This window comes from Varroa destructor, unplaced genomic scaffold, assembly GCF_002443255.2.
Source record: "Varroa destructor unplaced genomic scaffold, Vdes_3.0 BEIS01000004.1, whole genome shotgun sequence".
Classification (NCBI taxonomy): Eukaryota; Metazoa; Arthropoda; class Arachnida; order Mesostigmata; family Varroidae; genus Varroa; species Varroa destructor.
This window is the reverse complement of record NW_019211457.1, coordinates 31,701,441-31,719,471: the sequence shown is the minus strand read 5'-3', so window position 1 is coordinate 31,719,471 and position 18,031 is coordinate 31,701,441. Positions and strand designations below refer to the sequence as shown.

The 18,031-nt window shown below is 40.5% G+C and overlaps 1 protein-coding gene and 2 non-coding genes across 3 annotated transcripts in view; 2 read left to right on the top strand and 1 right to left on the bottom strand.

Moving 5' to 3' along the window:
• Positions 1–15,301, bottom strand: part of LOC111249430 (uncharacterized) — a 33,277-nt gene extending 17,976 nt beyond the window's left edge. The window contains exons 1-5 of the mRNA XM_086987529.1: positions 15,108–15,301; positions 14,848–14,893; positions 13,587–14,540; positions 1,257–1,505; positions 731–782 (exon numbers count right to left, since the gene is read on the bottom strand). The gene's annotated coding sequence lies outside the window, so the exon portion shown is untranslated. The remainder of the gene's footprint in view (positions 1–730; positions 783–1,256; positions 1,506–13,586; positions 14,541–14,847; positions 14,894–15,107) is intronic.
• A 113-nt stretch (positions 15,302–15,414) lies between these two features.
• Positions 15,415–15,486, top strand: TRNAG-UCC (transfer RNA glycine (anticodon UCC)). The gene has a single exon. It is a non-coding gene; the product is annotated as a tRNA-Gly (tRNA).
• A 327-nt stretch (positions 15,487–15,813) lies between these two features.
• Positions 15,814–15,885, top strand: TRNAW-CCA (transfer RNA tryptophan (anticodon CCA)). Its single transcript has one exon. It is a non-coding gene; the product is annotated as a tRNA-Trp (tRNA).
• The last annotated feature ends 2,146 nt before the right edge of the window (positions 15,886–18,031 follow it).

Below are 18,031 nucleotides of genomic sequence, written 5' to 3'. Positions count from 1 at the left end.
CACGAGGGAACAAGGTTATCGGTAAACAGACAGAAAGCCAACGACAACGAACAGAAACTATTTTTATACACTACAGTACAAACCGCGCGAAAACTTTTCGCCAAGATATGACGGGAATTCTGGAAATCCTGGGAGCGTATCTTGAACTTCGTTGTAGCTAACAGGATTAATACCGACACTTCATATACATAGTGCGCAAGCTCACCTCATATTGAGGATCATTGATTTTTTTGCGTATATCTGAACTAGAATTTACACAAAATGCATATCATGAACGTCTATTTATATTTCTGTTAACGCTTCCAGTTATTTTTCTTATTTGGACAGGTTTTCGGAATCACTTCTTCAGTATAGCATCAAGGATTTGGCACCACGAAAAAGTCTTGTTAACTCATTGTTTCAATCGACATGAAAAGCCAGTATGTTAGCACTATTTACACCTGTTACTAGAAGAACACGGCTTCGGATGCGTACCCAGTCGAATAATAGTCTCCGGACGATACTTCAGTATGCGTGTTAACACACGTGGTAGAGCGCCCCTTCGATCAGTTTATATGAATTGGATAACACTTGTAAATGCCAAGTAATATTTTTCAATATTAAATATCCCAACAATGATAAAAATCTATAGCGGCATGTATAGCTTCACAAAACAGAAAAATCTTTGTGGTAATTGTGAGCCAATCTATAGTTTGTGCTCCAAATATAGATTATCATTATTACTACTTACCAGTGGTACTTACAGTGGTATTACTACGTACGTAGCGCATTTGAAGTTATTACTAAAAATAGAAAAATCAAATGTATCTTTATTACTACATCAATTTACTGTTTTGCCTAAATTCACCTTAAATTGTTTAATATATATATTTATCTAATCCGACCACTGTCCAACAATTTTAATTTCGAGAGGGTGACATACGTTTGATTTTTTTGGTCATATGACATCTTTGCCCTATCGCGACATTGCCCCCCCCCCATCCGCACTTCCGCCGATTATGAATCTTTTCGGTATTCTTTGCTTCTGCTCGTGCTACCGTTACTGCCATCTTTACCTCAGATACGCAAACGCGTTCCCTTTCATGAGAAACGGAGTGACATTGATGTCATGTCACGCGGCGCATTTCCAATTCCTTCGTCATCGACTACTTCATCACCTAGCGAAGGTACTACGCTTGGGACATCGACTTCACCTGCGAGGTCTACAAGGGTCTTATCAGCTAGTACGAAGGCAGAAAAACGCAAGGGTCGCTTACCACACCATAACACTATACCGAAAAAAGCGAATCGCATTAACGGCGTGGACGTTGTCCTCAGAGGACCTGCTCTCTGCTGGCGATTCTTCGAATCAGCACCGATGAAGGGTAGTTGTCAGGTACAGCTTTGCCACTGTCGCTGCTTTCAACGCTCATACTGTATAGCGGAACGTTAGATGATTCGAGTGGCGGGAAAGCGGATAGCAGAGTTTGAGCCCGATGAGCGGAGATGCTAGAGACGCGATATCGCTGACGGTAAACAAAACAGACCACTTGTTCAAAGAGTGATAAAAGTGGGCGACGTTTGCTTATGCTAATGTGTGACAAAATCGCCGTGCGAGAAACATTGTGATCTTGGAAAACAAACGATAGAACATAGCTAGCTTATCCACATTCAAGTGGTATAGTAACTTTGCAAACATAACACTATACAGAAATTCACTTTATAGACATGATTTCATCAGTATGATGAACTAAGCCAATACGTGAAACAGGTACGCAAGAGAACTGCAGCCACTTTTGTGTTCATCGATAGAACACCGTGCAGGAAATGCTTCCGTTAAGTTAAACTTTTCAAGGCGTATTTATCAGGTTAAACCCTACTTCTAGCACAGGTTCAATGCAACAAATCATTTTTAGCGATACTGAAAATCGTCCCCACGACAGAGCGCTAGCTAGTTGATACCGAAATTGAATACGACAGTCGTTTGGTTCTAATAGAACTGTTGTATTCTAGCAAATAAACGATTTAGATTTGAGATTAAAAACGACCAATTATAACATGGCTAACATGATTAGCTAGATATGAAAACATTTCGGTTCAACATGTATAAATAATTCTAAAAAGAGCTTATCCTTCTGCATAGTGAAGTCAGCGGAAGCACAGCTAAATGAAGATTAAATGAAGTCTGCAGTTTACGCTGTTGCCAAGCCGTCCCGCTCCTGGTGGACGAAATAAACAGTTCCATATATTACTGAGGTAGACTGCTAGAAAAAAGGTATCACGGTTTAAAAATAAATCAAGTCGGTTATATTGACCTTAATAACAGCTGGTCATCGATGTGGCTGGCTGACTAGTCTTTGAAAGTGGGCTTGTCGCATGATTAAAAAGAAGTCCCCAGTTATACAGTTTTCTGATTAAAGTCAGATGCTTTAGGGGACGCTAATGTAAACCGTTATCGTTACTCTGCATCATGAAGCAACACTGAGCGCGAAGATCCTTCTACTTTTCCTTGGTTAAGGTAAGGTGAAGGAATACACTTTTGGGTCAATATCGTCGTCAACAATTTGGTTACTTACCCATTTCCGAAAAATTGAAATTGAAAAATTGAAATGAAAAAATTGTATTGTGACCTATTACGAAAATATGCTCCATATTGTTGAGCATTCTAATTTTTCTTATTTTTTAACCATATTTGTATCACAGTATAAATTAGCGGGAGTAACATCTTGACGACAAACTTCGTCGTAGAGAAAAAGCTATTCTTTGCAAATCCGACCAAAGTATAGTCTATGTATAGCGTCGATGCAAAAACAATTACCAATTTGCTGCTCGTAAATAAAATAGTGAATATAGTGGGTGTTCTATGGGAAAATGAAAAGCAAACCATTTATAGAAACTAATTATTATATGTTAACTCAATTGTAGGTGATATCGTCAGAAACATTTTAGTCGATTTTCGTATGGTTTTTTGGTAATTTTGAGGTTTGGCTTAACGATAAGGCATATTAACTCAAAGCACCATTAATTAGGTCATAGCCCTTATAGGCTATGAGCTCTCGTGTCATAGGCCACTCATACATAGAAGCATTTGCACATCGTAATTTTACAGTGGAGTATCAACGTACTATCTAAACACTCAGTGCTGAAAAAACTACAGGTTTTTTCAGCACTGAGTTGTCATGCTTGCTACATGCTAATGTCTTTTAAAGGTTCACTTGAGCATTCTCTAGTTTGGTCACGTAATAATTAACTCTTAAAATCACTAGTTCATTCAGGCTAATTTACGGTTTACAAAGAAAATTCCTCTTATTTTCTATCGTTTACGATTTCCATGCTCTGTCTCTTCGTTAAGTCATGTACCCCTAAACAACGTCAACGGGACCGCTTTTCCGCACCGTCAAGAAATGGCAAAACGCATTGCGGGTAAGATTGTTACCGAAAAGTAATTATACACGTTTTCCCGAGTTATTCCGTCGTTGGCTAGCATTGACGGCCGCTTCAGTCAGTGAGCAGGAGGAACATATACCTTTTAACTACGTAGATCCTACTGGGCCTAATAATTATGTGACCGTGTATGCAACATATAGTCTTACGAAACAGGACTAACGAGACCACAGTAAGAAATAAACCGTTGGCATAATCAAGAAACAGCTCGATTTCGCTTCTACTTGCGAAACGTGAACACAGAATATTCAGAAACCACTGACGATTTCAAAATCAAAGTTTTTTCTTGTTAGCCCCTACCCGCTACGATCGGATCGGACCGAACCGTCCGAAACTCTGAGCTTTCTAGCATTAGTAACCTTTTCTAAATGAAAAATTTGGTAGAAAGCTAGCTATTCATTGAGGTAGTTTTTTATGCGTGCTCTACGTGCATATATTTTCTTCGAAATCAAGTCTAAAAGTGTTTCCCGCTCAAAAAGACTGACTAATGTGTTTGAACTTATGTTTATAACTTTTACGATTTGTATGACGTAAATTTCATAGACGCTTAATGAAAAAGCTGCGGGTGGCGCGGCCAGTTTACTTCAACCAAAGGCAGCATGGCTAAAAAGTCAAAAAGCATTTCTACGTCCTGTTCTTTTACCCGAAACCATTGATTTGGTGGCGAAGTTATTTTTACAACTGAAAATGTGGAAAAGTGAAGTTATTACAACAAACTTTTAACTAAAACGGCTTGTCACACTGTCAGAGTATATTCTCTGACCAATCGAGGAGTATGGTGACATTTCTCACTGTTTTTCAGCTAGCGTGCATATAATACAGAATCTTGAAAAGTGCTCAAATAGAATTCATCGGAAACGTATTGAGCGTTCGTCCAGCTAGATAACTTTTAACTTACATATCTCGGACAATATGGGGCATGCTAGGTGTATATTGGTGTCATTTGGCGGTAGTAAATATGCTAAAATTCGAGTGCCTCTATTCAGATTTAACACGAAGCGCAATTTCTTCAGAAATCGTCTATGTTTCTCAAACTTATTGTGCAAATGCGGTCCGGTCCTGTTTGTACATATTTATGGAAAAGTCGTTCTCGGAAAGTCGGAAAATCTCGATCTAAAAGCTACTCTCAGCGGTGGTCGTTTAGGTATGAAAAACAGTTGGTAAAGTCAACAGAAAAGTTGACCAGGATCGACTGCCAAGGAACTAAACATCAACCACGAAATAATGAAAGCTGGTTACAAAGGCGAACGCTATATGAATCGACGCCAAGAAAAAGTACTTGATCGTGTCTCTATCAGGGAAACTGTACGAGACTGAGACGTTTTCAAAGCGGTCGATCACTTGGCCACGAAAAGTCGATCATATGCGAAAGTACTGCGAGGGCAAATAAGAAAGAGAGATACACAGTTCGTGAAGCCCAGACTGACGTGAAAGGAACGATTCAATGTATTTAATGCGATTGCTAAGAGATCGCAAAACGATTAGTCGTGACTCGTATTGTACTACAATCAACCATTAAAAAAGACCAAAAATAGAAAAGGCGTCATCCTCCACAATGACAATAAGAGACGATATGTATTTTTAGCTACCTGGCAAACCTTAAGGTAATTCAAATGGAAAATCTTCATACGTCCTATTGGCTGGTACTATTAAACTGTCATCTATCTCGGTCTCTGCATCACTCAGTTAATAATGTTAACTTACTTCCAATGAATAAGTGCAAAAATCACTTTTCGCAGTTCTTCCCTCACAAATCATAGAAATTCTATAATTATGGCATTGCCAGAACGTAAGGATGAAGGGGAGGTCATCAATCAAAGTGGTACGTACTTAGCTTAGCAGAATTATTTTATTTCATTTATTTAATTTTGTATTTCGACGATCGAGTATAATACCCTGTCTATAGTTTTCAACGGCCGAAAAAAAACGGTGCGTTAAAATAGAACTATTTCGAATGCTTGTTACCTTCTATACACGAACCCAATCAGCAAGAACGACATAATATATTTGCCTCCCTGCTGATTACATTTTCTATATAAAGCTGTTACACATTAAATGCGAGTTGAAGCAAATCAAAGACGGTACTACTGATTGTCCGCCTGGGCCATAATAATAATAAAAAGGCCATCGCGAACAAGGAGGAAGTTTTGGGCCCTTTCCGGATCCTGGAGGGCCTGCTTTTCATTATAATAATTTAGGTATTGATCATGAATGATACCGGTCCTAATGGACTCCCAAGAGGTAAGCACGGCGCCCCGCAGCCATCATTAAGACAAGCTTCCGCCGCTCTTCAAGGGAAAAAGGACAGAAAGACCCCGGTAGCAGTGATCAGTTCCTGCCATTGATGTTCGTTTTCGCTACCTCCGGTGGACGTAAACGCTATACTTGCTCTGCAGAACTCTTAACGGTGCGCAACGACTACACCGCAAATTATCACTGGACGGATAGATGTTACAGATGCATAGAGGCAGGTTCCTCGGGTAAATGCAGCCGTAAGTGTCTCCAATCAGACTGGACAGGCACATTGGCTATCGTATCTTTAAATATAAGACTTGCCGCATGCTTTGTACCACCGCGCACTCTTACAAAATGTGCGTATGCCGTAATTTACTTTAACGCTGACGGTTGGTAGCTCTCATTGTCAATAACGGAAGTGTCGCGTCTACACGCGCTCAATTATGTAGTCGAATTTACCGTCTGATAATAGCAATATTTGCGAGCACCAGTTTCTCTTAGGAAACCCTGTTTTCATGATCCAGATTCTCAAGAAGCTCTTGATTGAACAGCTTTATCTGAGAAATATTTAGCAACCGCACTGGTCAAATATCTGCACAATGAATACGTTGTCAATTTTTCTTGCCAAACCATATATCCTCATAGCAAATGGAAAATCGTCACGCATGAAATATCCTCGTACGTTTCGAGGACCCATTGACGTGATCTTGTTGTTACAACAACCCATATAAAAGTTTCAGTTGAACGAACTTTTGTTTACTCGATAGGTACGCATGTACATGATGCGACCCGGCTCGAAATACGATCGGCTGTTACCTATATGAAAATGTTAAGTGACATCTTTGACTGGCAACAAAGTAGTCCCGACCAGGCCACGCTAATAATTCTTCTATTCCTTGTTGCCCCTACGCGATTTGGTGCGAATTCCCTTGTCTTACTTGATTCCAAGCCACATAAGGCGACTAAAGTTACACGTCCATTAGTTCTCACTACTGCGTCGCTTGCATGTTAGAACAAGGACCTGACACAGCCATTATACTGGCAAAAGGAAATCAGGGCCCATTCGCGCATAAGGACTCTAAACCATTCACGCGCTGGATTCATTTTAAAGGTACAGTTAGATAAGTGAGGTAAGCTCGTAGAGTTGCGGTAACACAGTTGTCGTTATAGTCGCAAGGATTGTAGTAGCAGTCCGCTACGTTGACTGCCCTTTTAGAGCTAGCTACGCAAACCAGCCTTTCAGCCATCTCCAAGTTTTCCTCCTCGTCCGAAGCGCGCAGTTTTTCCTTCTTTTTCATTCTGCCCCTTCAGCGTTCCTTCGGTCGCTATAATCGAAGGTTGTTTCGCTTACGCCCTAGTGAAATGCGTGTAGTAGATGGCGAAGCGACACTGGGCTGCGTACTAAGTTGCTAGGCAGTGGTGGTGTGGACAAAAAAGAATGGCAGAGCCAAACATTTCAACCAATTCCTGCCTGGCTCGATCCGAGCGAACCGAATGCGCCTAGCAGACGTATACCACTAAGCATTCGGTCTAGCAGCCCGTCGCGAATACATGCAGATGTTCTATCCCCAGCTTTCGTTTGCGCTCCCGGTTTACCTCCTAACGACTCTGTAAGACTTGGCTAGTACGTATCAGCAATTTGCCTTTCAAAATAAACCTTTTGCATCGCCTTTACGATTCCCTGTTCCGATACAATAGTGCTGCCTCGCGTATGTGCATGTTCAGACTCAATGTACAGCATGCATTTCGTGGGCAACTTCGACGGTTGATAAGGTGCGATGCGAGAAGAATCGTGGTGAAGCAGATGACGCGGGGCGGCTGGTAACGTGGTAAGGCCACTCGATCACAATCATTCCAGTTCGAATGAGTCCGGTTTGGCTGAATCTGAATGTGACGAACTGAGGATCGAATATATGAGGGATGATAACAATAACAACAATATGTTGAAGTGTGCCAATGGCCTAAAATTCGAAAGGCAAAGCTCATTAGGAACGATAAGCCGCAGTAGGAACCTAGTGAATAGCTGTACTACACAAATGACGCAAGTTCTCCTAAGCTTTTCGATTTGGAGACCAATGGCTGCATGAGATAATTCTCTTCAAACGGAGACGAAACTACGGTAACGATTCTAATATTTACATTTGTGCTTCGGATCAATTGATGATAGAAAATTCTTAGCAACTGTGAATTGGGGAAGTATCAGACAACGCACGTGGCCACTAAACGAGCGATAGCACTTAAAATCAGAAGTTTCCGCAAGCCATATCTTTACGCTACACTTCAAGCAATATTAAGTTCATGATGGTCCTTCAATATCGCCGCCAATTATTGTTGCTCACGTTAACTTCGTGGTAGCACAGTGAGTAGTATGTATTTCTGCTAAACATAGGGGCTCGTGGTAGTTTAGGTCCTCGCATAGACGCACCGTTTCTTGTCGCTGATTCGTCTAAAGTGGTGGCTACCGGCTAAAATACCGGACGTAAAACATGAGTAGAGATCACGAAGTAGCGCAACAATATTTTTTTCTCTCTTGCACATTAATTTACAGAAACTCAGACGCAGAACAGGAATAAAGAAGTTGTTCGACAAAATATATAAGCTTCTATAATAATAAAAATAATTGTAGTTAAAGTTCTGTTTCATTGATAAAAATCTCAACCATATTGTGAGGGCAATTTTTCGAAAGCTACAAAACTGTCTGATGTAACGCGTAAACGCAATCGAATAAAAAGACATTAGGAAATGACTAATTACCGAGACGGGCGCGAGCTTTCGAGAGGCCTTCTAATCCAGGATCTTCGGGTGATCTGTGAAAGATCGTTGCCAATTTCTCAGCGAAAACATTTTATAGACCATACATACGTAGATATGAAAATAAAGTGATTTCTGTTGTAACTAAATAAAAGAACAATTTGGCCGCCTTGATGAAAAAAAATAGAAACTAGAAATTTTCGATGCAGATCCTTCTCAGTAACTATTTTCATCTGCCCATCTTCTGCCCATCTATATTAACTGTGAGCGCTAATTATCCTAAGCACTAATTATAAAAGGAGATAATCACGGAATAATATAGTCCATTCACTCACATCTACAATGTAAGTAGATACATATACGACAACTGTGCATGAGTATGCAGCCTCGAGTCGTGTAGAGGCTTTACACAGACGTACATACCTGCCTGCTTAAAAATACACAAGCTTATAGCTTGCTATCCAACAGGAATAGTTCGGGTAACAGATGAAACAGACTCTGCTGTAGCAGATGTTTTTGTTGTGCAGTACTTCTTTTCTGTGTCACGTTTTCCCGCAGTTTGAAACGATCTTATTTTCTCCCTATTACACCTTGTATTGTCTAGTTTACCCATGTTCGTCTCGACCTGATGGTTTCTGCAATCGTTCCCCGTTCTGCCCCCTCGCTGTTTGACTACGACTGTGGTGGTAATGCGTGTTTCTGCGTACGTCCACAACAGCGCCACGGTATTCGCGGCTCGGCAGGTCTTCTGACCTTCCAAAGCAAGCAGAAAAGTCAACAACAGCTATAGGGTCATTGGCGTTTATGGTTTCCTATGGGTTGTGAACTCTCTTTCTAAGACTGGCACGAATGTGCGTTCACTCGTTGGTTCGTTGTTTTGTCCATAGCTTGCGTTGAGCTCAGCTCTTTGATATCTCCCTGGGGACCTTGCAGAACGAACGAATCTGCTCGGCGCGGTGCAAGGTAGCAGCGGCAACAAGAGTACAACTCTACGCCGCGAGAAACAGCCCACCCGAAGAGCAAATGACACAAGAAGTGAGAACGGCTCCATACGCTTCCGTAGGTCCCGTAAACGGGGGTGGGGGGTGCATTTGAGAAGAATGACTTTTCGAAGGAAACGAACAAAGAAAGTAGCCCAAAGGGTGCGTGTATATAGGCTGCCACTGTACGAAGGCCACCAGCGACCTGCTAACATCTGTCCTGTTTATTTTCCCCTGCCTCAATCCACCCGAACGTAATTTACTATTTTGCCGCTACAGCGATGTCTCAGGTTGTTGTTGCTCTATTACGTCGTCTGCTTTCCAGTCAACCTCGAAGTTGATATTATCATCAAAGGAAGGATGGGGGCATGGCAGTGGTGTTGATACCACACTGTACATCCGTTGGAGCCAGTATAAAAAAACGCTATTTCCTTCACGGTGTTGCAAAACGGAGCGGCATTTGAGTCCTGCATGTTTTCTCTGTGCTACTTTTAACTCGTTCATGGGCTAGTCGCAGGCGTAAACATGAACGTTGCTGCTGGCGATCTACGTGATCCATGACGACAGACAATAGAGACACCGCTGAGAATTTTCGTTAGAGAGCTTTTTTTTTTTTATGTGGGATGAATTGCATTTCACATTACGAGAACATACGGCTATAGAAGCGTGCTTATCTTTTCCGGATGCCGTGCGTCTCCGACTATGCCAACTTTCCAAGCTTTCTGTGAAAAGGTGGCTCGAAAAACAAACAGACAAATCGAAAGTAATGTAATGAAAATAAGCCGGAGAATTCCGATCAACAAAAATTCATGAAAGCGGCACTGGCCGAAAAGCGCCTTTTTCATACAAGGTTTTCTTGCTATTACCGTTTCACTTTATTTAACTTCCAGAGAATCAATCGAGCGTTTATAACTCTCTTTCGCCTTTGACCTTAGCTAATTGTCTGAAACGCCAGGCCTATGTCCAATTACATCGAATGATTACGTATATCGAGTCCTAGTATAGCTGAAAACGACTGGCACATCACGCCCACATATCTGCGAATATATACAAGACGATACTTCACAACGGTATCCTTGTGGTATTTTATGTATTCAACAGTAAAGTTTGGCTACCTCAGCTTTTGAGTTCCGCTGGCCGATACATATGATTTGAGAGGCATTCGCACAAAGAAAACCCATCAAAAAAACTCCCAATGTCTGAATATTTGTGTACAGCACTCACGATAATAATCGATTAAAAAGCTTTACTTCGATGTGTTGAAGAATTACAGTGTGTATGCTACCACTTTAACAAACGCAGCGTCAGCTTCATTTTTTTCAACCGTTTGATCAACCGTTAGTCCTTGTTAGGTCCAAAAATAAAACCCTAAAAACGCATAGTTCTATACATATGGCAGTAATCTCAAATGTGCTTAGAAAAATAATTTTGGAATTTTTTTTTTAACCAGAAATATTTCCATTACACAGCTGTCCTATTGAATATCCAAGGAGCTAGAAACGAGACAAAAATAGCTGCTTCGTTCTAGTTGCAGTTACATTATCGCTGATTTTTCTTGATTTTGAGCAGTAAATCGGTGTTACTTAGTTAAATTACAGTTAGTTAATACATATGACAGTGACGCCATTTTCTTCCTGCTAGGAATGAACGAAGGAAGAGATGGCCTATGTTAAGTCAGGTGCGTTTTAATAGACAAATCTTTATTAACTGCCGAAACTAGGGAAACAAAAGATAGTGCTATTTAAGCGGCTTCTGTTCTGATTCTATTCACACCGCTGGAATTGACATAATCAGTTTAATAGGCTTGCTGCTCTGCAGGTACGTAATTATCTGAATATGTTTACCTATTTTCGTTTCATTGCCTGCTTTAGTAGAACCTGTTCAGGCTAAGACAACACCAAGATTGAAACTCAGAATCTTCAGCAATAGAACGTTAACGGCATCAGCGAAGTAAAGATAGGATGGTGTTTCTTTATTTGATAAAGACATAGTTTACCTTGAAGTTAATTTTCAGTGTCAGCTCATACAGTGAATAAAAGCCAATATTGTTTTTTCCAAATGTCCCTTTACAATATAGAGTCAAGCAAGTTCTCGATGTTGTTTCATACTAACTTGCTCACGATCTCTTCCATTCGATTAACGACTGCTTTGTAGACCTGATGGACCTTGAGGCTAAGCCCCAAACGCTGTCTGTGCCAAAGCCGCGTGCTGATGAATGGCGTAACGTGGCAGTAGGCCCAATATAACTTTTCTTGTGGGGCCTACCTTAGACATAACTGCACCATACATGGCCGTTAGCTCCAGTCTGCAAGAACTGTTTTGATGGAACTTACTACGGTCCCTACTCAAAGCTTCAGAAAACTGAGGAAGGCTTAGCCTGCTATATTGTGGAGGCTTTTGCCACCAGACGTGTAAAGGGGAGCGCCCGCAAAGTATCGAAGGCAGTAATGAAAGGTGGAAATTCAGTGTAGACCTGAAGTCTCGGTATCGTGAAACTGACGTGCGATTTTACAACTGTGCGTTTTAAATGATTATTCTTTTATTCATTTGACTTATATTAAATAAAAATGAACAATGTTCTTTACGAGTTATACGGGAAACGGCCTCATTTGTTTCTTTATGGACATGGTCGTTGGGTTGTTTTTGCAGAATTTATACATGTTTGGCGTAAACCGAGGCGAAGAATGACCGCTGACAAGCATTTACCTTCACGAATCAGGCCCTAGACACTCATCAAAAACAAGATCAGTGGAAAAGCTAGGCCAGAAAGATATAGAGCCTAAGAAGGGCGATGTGTGTTGCCTCCTGGTGGACCCGTAGGGCGAGATTGTTCTAATAATGCCTTGCTTCAGGAGCAAATAGGACACAGACAGAGACATTGAACAAAACCTCTGTGGCCGATATAGGCCGCGAGGGAGTTGAAAAAGATGAACGTCACCGGATGTTGACTTGCCATTGTGGGATAAGCTATTTGGGCACGAAGAACACATATATACAAAACTTGGTTCTATTTGGCAGGGATGTAATATACACGAATTGCTATAGCTCATGGATTGCGACGAGGCAGGGTTTTTTGAAAATTTTTCGTAAATTGCTAACATAAACAACGAAATATTTCCAACATAAACATGCCGAGAGCTTGTTTTTGTGTTGCTGGCACACATATCTTAGTATCAGAGATCCGTGATCGTAAAGATATTAATTATTAAAGTTGAGTTATGTTCATTAGTTCTCGGGATTATGCTCAATTGCAAGCAGTAAGTGACAGGCAAATTATTTAATATAGAATTTACGTACATCTTTGAAAGCTATCGATTTTTAACTAAATTCGTAGGTCATTTTTCATTGGCATTTTAGTATAAGCTAATCTACCATGGAAAATTGGAACCATAAATTTGACCGTTTGGGACTTTTTCGTTTTTCGAAAACATCCCACAAAGCCTAACATACAATGCTGAATATGAACTTACCGAAAGAGCACAAAGCAGTGGTTCTTGTTGTTTGGCTCCTGCGTCATTAGTTCACTCTCTACTAGAATCATGAAGAAAATCCACCTGATGTCAAACTGGTGTTTACGGAAACACATGCAAGTGTAGCACCAAAAAATACTGGCGGTTCAATAAATTATGTACAACAGCTCGATATAGACATAATTAGAAAATATAGACATTAAGTCTATTTTGCGTGCAGTTTAAAAACGGGTGGTGGGGAACTGGATGTTTACCACACGAATTTTACTATTCCGGTTATACAGAGCATGATAATTATCTATAACTAGCAAGGAGCCAAGTCAGCGCTTTTAGACTGGCAGACCTTTCACGTAAGTGGAAAGATGCACTTATTTGTACGCCGATTTTGCCGTCAATATTTCGCAGGTAAATATATGGGAAGTTTCGCACATATGTACATGACAAGATTTCATGTACATAAAGCATCTTCGTTCAAAAAGCCTGATCCTGCTTAAGTCAAAATTGACCAGCTGCTGAGTCCAAGAATGTATTTGTATCAATACAAAAAAATTTTGTATTGAAATCGATTTCCTTTCCCACTTTCCACTTCTTTTCTATTTCCATTTTTTCGCACCGATATATGCCGATGTCAAGCTTCTAATTTACTTTACGCTTAAGAAAATTAAACTGATTTTATAAATTTACATTTTGTGAAATTTCGACAACGACAGTGGTCGTTCGGGCTCACCTTAAATCCAAACTTGAAGCTCTATTATGTTTTCATGCTCCTCTAGCAGCATCACTTGTCATTTGCCCAATCACGTGTAATAACTAGAGTTCACAGATGCTATGATAACACTAAAGTGAGGAAGCCCATATTAAAATAGGATCCTTCCCCTTAAACCGTGTTGTAATCTTTGACCGTATGGTCTACGGCGCCAAGCAAGCGACCACTTCAAGGTGTCCTTTTCGATCAAAAATAGCTCGACCAGGAGATTTGACGGCAGTTCGCCCTTGTAGGTGCACTAGCAAAAAATAAGTCAGTGGGAAAGGTGAACGATCCATCCAAGTCTCTTTTCTAGTCTATTTCTTAAGTCCATCAATATTAGTTAAAGCTAGATTTGTAACTTATCAGATCATGTCCTATGATTAAAATTCTCCCACTATATTAGTTACATATTCGAAAGTCAAACTCTGTAGTTGTCTCGCTATAGCTTAAAATAGCTTTGGCAGATATCGTTGTTAGAACAGTTTAGAAGGGTCAATAGCAGTATTCCAGCCGAAACGTTTTCAACAAGCTTCATAACACGTTCCAAGATTTGTATCGTAGGCATTTCCATATTTGCACACATAATATTATGACGTATATGTGTCGGCAAAGATACCTATCACATAATGGTCTGGGCTTCATTCTCTCGGGCCCTCCATTGAATGTGCTTACGTCCGATTTCGAACCCGTATTGCTTCGTGAAGATTAGCAGCGGAGTACAATATACCTACGAATAGCAGTAGCTTAGTTCAGTTGAATCTTCATCCTTTTTTTATTTATCGATCCATCCGGCCTTTTGCAAGCTCTACAAAGTACTTATCATTCTTGGGACGTCTCCATTCAAGCAGGCTAGGATTCTTATGCTCTTCACTACTGGAGGTGCATACGACCCACGAAATTTTCACTGTAGCCTTTACTAGACCATCTGAAAATCTATAAACATTCATAGAGAAAAATCACCAGTTATTCAAGCTTTTCGTTACGCTTTTTTTTAGCGTACTACTAAAGAAGCACAGAAAGTTTCGCCTTGCATACAGCTTTGATAAACGGGACCTATATTCTCGATCTGCTGCCATATATCTCTCTCTCTCATCATTTAATGGTCGCGTATAAGCTATATCTTTTCTATATTAACAAACCAAAACACTGGTAACCATTGTACATTATACTATAACAATTAAAACGGTTTGCAGGCCGATCTTATTACTAAAGACAAAAAGTTTAGTAAAATGTACTATACCGGTATATCGATGTTTAGCGGCAATAGGCCCACCTACACTGTACATCTTCACGGAAACATAAAAGGAAATAAAATCAGCTGTTTTATATTTCTATTTTTGTTCCTATATTCGTATGCTTTAAACTTTCCGGATTATTCTATTTACGATTGAAGACTAATTGAAACTTTGATAATTGATCAAATTTGTAGTGTAGCTAAATCAGTAGAAAGATTAAAGTTAGTATATATAAAGTGAAGTTATTAAAAAGCATAAAACTTACGAGCTAATCAGCTATGAAGTGGGGTTGCTTTAACAGGAAAAAAGTTCGATTTAAACATATCTGGTCTAGAGGTTAACTCGTGATCTTTTACCCATGAAATCATCAACAGCGTTTGTTTGTTCGACTGGAAGGTTACGGCCAATCGCAAATGATCAAGATCATATACCTACTATTCGCAACACTCTAATACTGAAGAACGCAACATCTTACATGACAATTTGCGTCAGAATTATTGGTTCCTATATATAGTTCAATTTTTTTAAATAACACCATACATACAGATTGAAAACTGACGCCGTTTCACCACGCGTCGGTGGTATAATGGTTAGCATAGCTGCCTTCCAAGCAGTTGATCCGGGTTCGATTCCCGGCCGACGCAGTTCGTTTTTCTTCAATTTTACATGCATACTTCGATGGTACAGCTGTATATAGCAGTCGGATGCCAGCATCAGGGTCCTTTCGTTGGTGTATATTTCTTATCATACATATTTTACGAATGCCATCTAGTATTGTACCTACGTTGTTGAGTTATATTCGCACTTCTTTTAACCAGGCCCAATATTTCCATAATTGTAATTAAAAAAAACGAACAAAAAATACGAAGCTTGTATAGATTTGTGGCTCACTATTGCACAACGGGGTGGCCATTGTTTGTTCTGCAATGCCAAATAGGATGAAGGCAACTTATTACCACTGCGGTACCGAGGACCTGGTGGCGCAACGGTAGCGCGTCTGACTCCAGATCAGAAGGTTGCGTGTTCAAATCACGTCCGGGTCACTCATTTTTTAGATCAGATAAGGTAGATGCAATATAGTCAGTCAATAGCTGGGCTCTTTGGTCATCCAGTTCACGAAAATCGGGGCAGCAGGTCTATCTGTCACACTTCCCTGTGGACCAGACCATTAGTAGCAATCTATTACCTTACCCGCCACAAAATCACGCAATAGAAATCCCTAATTTTGCCTGGAGTGAATATTTAATGAAGCCTTGCGTTAAGTTGGTGAAGTCAATTACGACCTTTGAAAACTTGGAAGTGGATTTGCCATGTTTGAAATTGGAATGCTCTGTAAATCAAATATGTTTACGCAACTTATTAAGATGTTAATACGAAGTCATCTGAGAATTTAAATAAGACGCGATAGGATGATAGCTGTAAACATTCGAAAGGGATTTGCGAATCCTAGGCTAACTGTGAGGGGCAAGCCCCCGCAGTTGTAAGCTTATAGGCTGATGAATAAACGAAGCAAATCTGAAACGTCAATGGACGATTAAACGATGGGCTTGATTGAGGGCTCAATACTGGAAATGGTACATACAAATTGAAATATAGTACTCCCTGATCATCATCATCATATTCGAAAAGAGCGGTGATTTGAATTTGGCAAAGGTAGATTATGACTTCAGGAGACAAATCAGTTCACTCGCCTTTGAATTCCCGTTCAGCACTGGATTATTTTATGGCCATTACTTGTGATACCAGTGGTACTCTAATAGATGTGATCAATTCCTGCAGTGTTAGTAAGCCCAGGCATCTGAAGAAAGTACTCGGCTCCTCGGGTTAACTCCGCGCTAATGCTTCAGCTGGTGTTGCACGGCATGTTGATGAAAGTCGAAATAATTTCAGAGGATCTATCTATGCTTTGAGTTTTACGTTCTGTATCGCCGTTAGGCGTTCTATCACGCAGACTGCTGGCCTCCAGCACGAAACGAAGTCTGTCTATCTATGCCCGCGTTCAAACTTAGACACCAACGTGTCCCTGCGACTAGCACCCAATTTTCAGCAAATTTCAGAAAATCGACCACGGTATAAGAGGGTGTAAGGAAACGAAGTTTATTCTTAAACAGAAAGAAGGTTTCTTCTTGGCCGTTGCATTTCAAAGTCGCACTCCATGTAAATAGCCAACATAACAGGATGGGGATTTTGTCTACTATCAGGCGCTGGATGGTTTGTCTGAATTGATACTCGTTCTCTTACGTTACCCAGGAATATAATCCTAATGGCTTTATGCGTTAATTGTAAACTTTTTTTTTTGTAATTTAAATGACAGTTGGATTATACAAAGAAGTTAAGGCTTACAATTAGTAGTCCAGTCTCTAGCATCGATTTTCCTTTTTGACTGACACGTTTCATACGACTGTTGCAGCGGTCGTGGCACCGTGCTTTAAGACTATTTCTTTCTCTTAACACATTATCAGTTCTGAACGCGCAAAGTAGGGAACACTAGGTAATTATAAAGGACTGATTATACACGTATTGCGAGTCGTGTATATCAACAAAATGTGATCGAGCCCGAGGTCCAACCGGGATCGAGACCCAGATTCACGGAGGAAACCCAGTTCTTTGAAATCGCCATTTTTGGATCGCCATAACCACCAACGCTGGTATTGACGATAGTATGATTGGATCAGGAGCGCTAATTTCAGCAATTTTGTACTCACGACGACTTACAATGTGCAGAAAGCAAGGAGTCCTTTCTCTTTTCGGGTTCGCGTTAACACCATTCGTGTTGAGCATAACGCAGACGGTGAAGTGGAGTTTGACGCTCAACGTGTAATAGTCCATGTGAATTGGGATCCGACGCATGACCTCTGTGCCTACAACATGGTTTTGATACAACTGTACGACGCCGTTGACTTCGGCGCTGTAAACGACTATATCGCTCTCACCTGCCTACTGCCTGCCCGGATTTCCTTAGAACCTCAACGGGGTAAATGAGGAAGAGTTACATGCAGCGAATATTTACGAAATGTCCAAAAGTGATTGCGTAGCCTTCATGGATGAGCCGCACCTTCTGTAACAAACCTTCCAGTGTAAATTCTATTCATGTACCTTTCTCTCTTTTACCTACCCCCGGCATCTCAGCAAGACGTGTCTCGTTAATTTATAGGTACTGACCTCACAGCCGTATCGAATTTTTGCAAT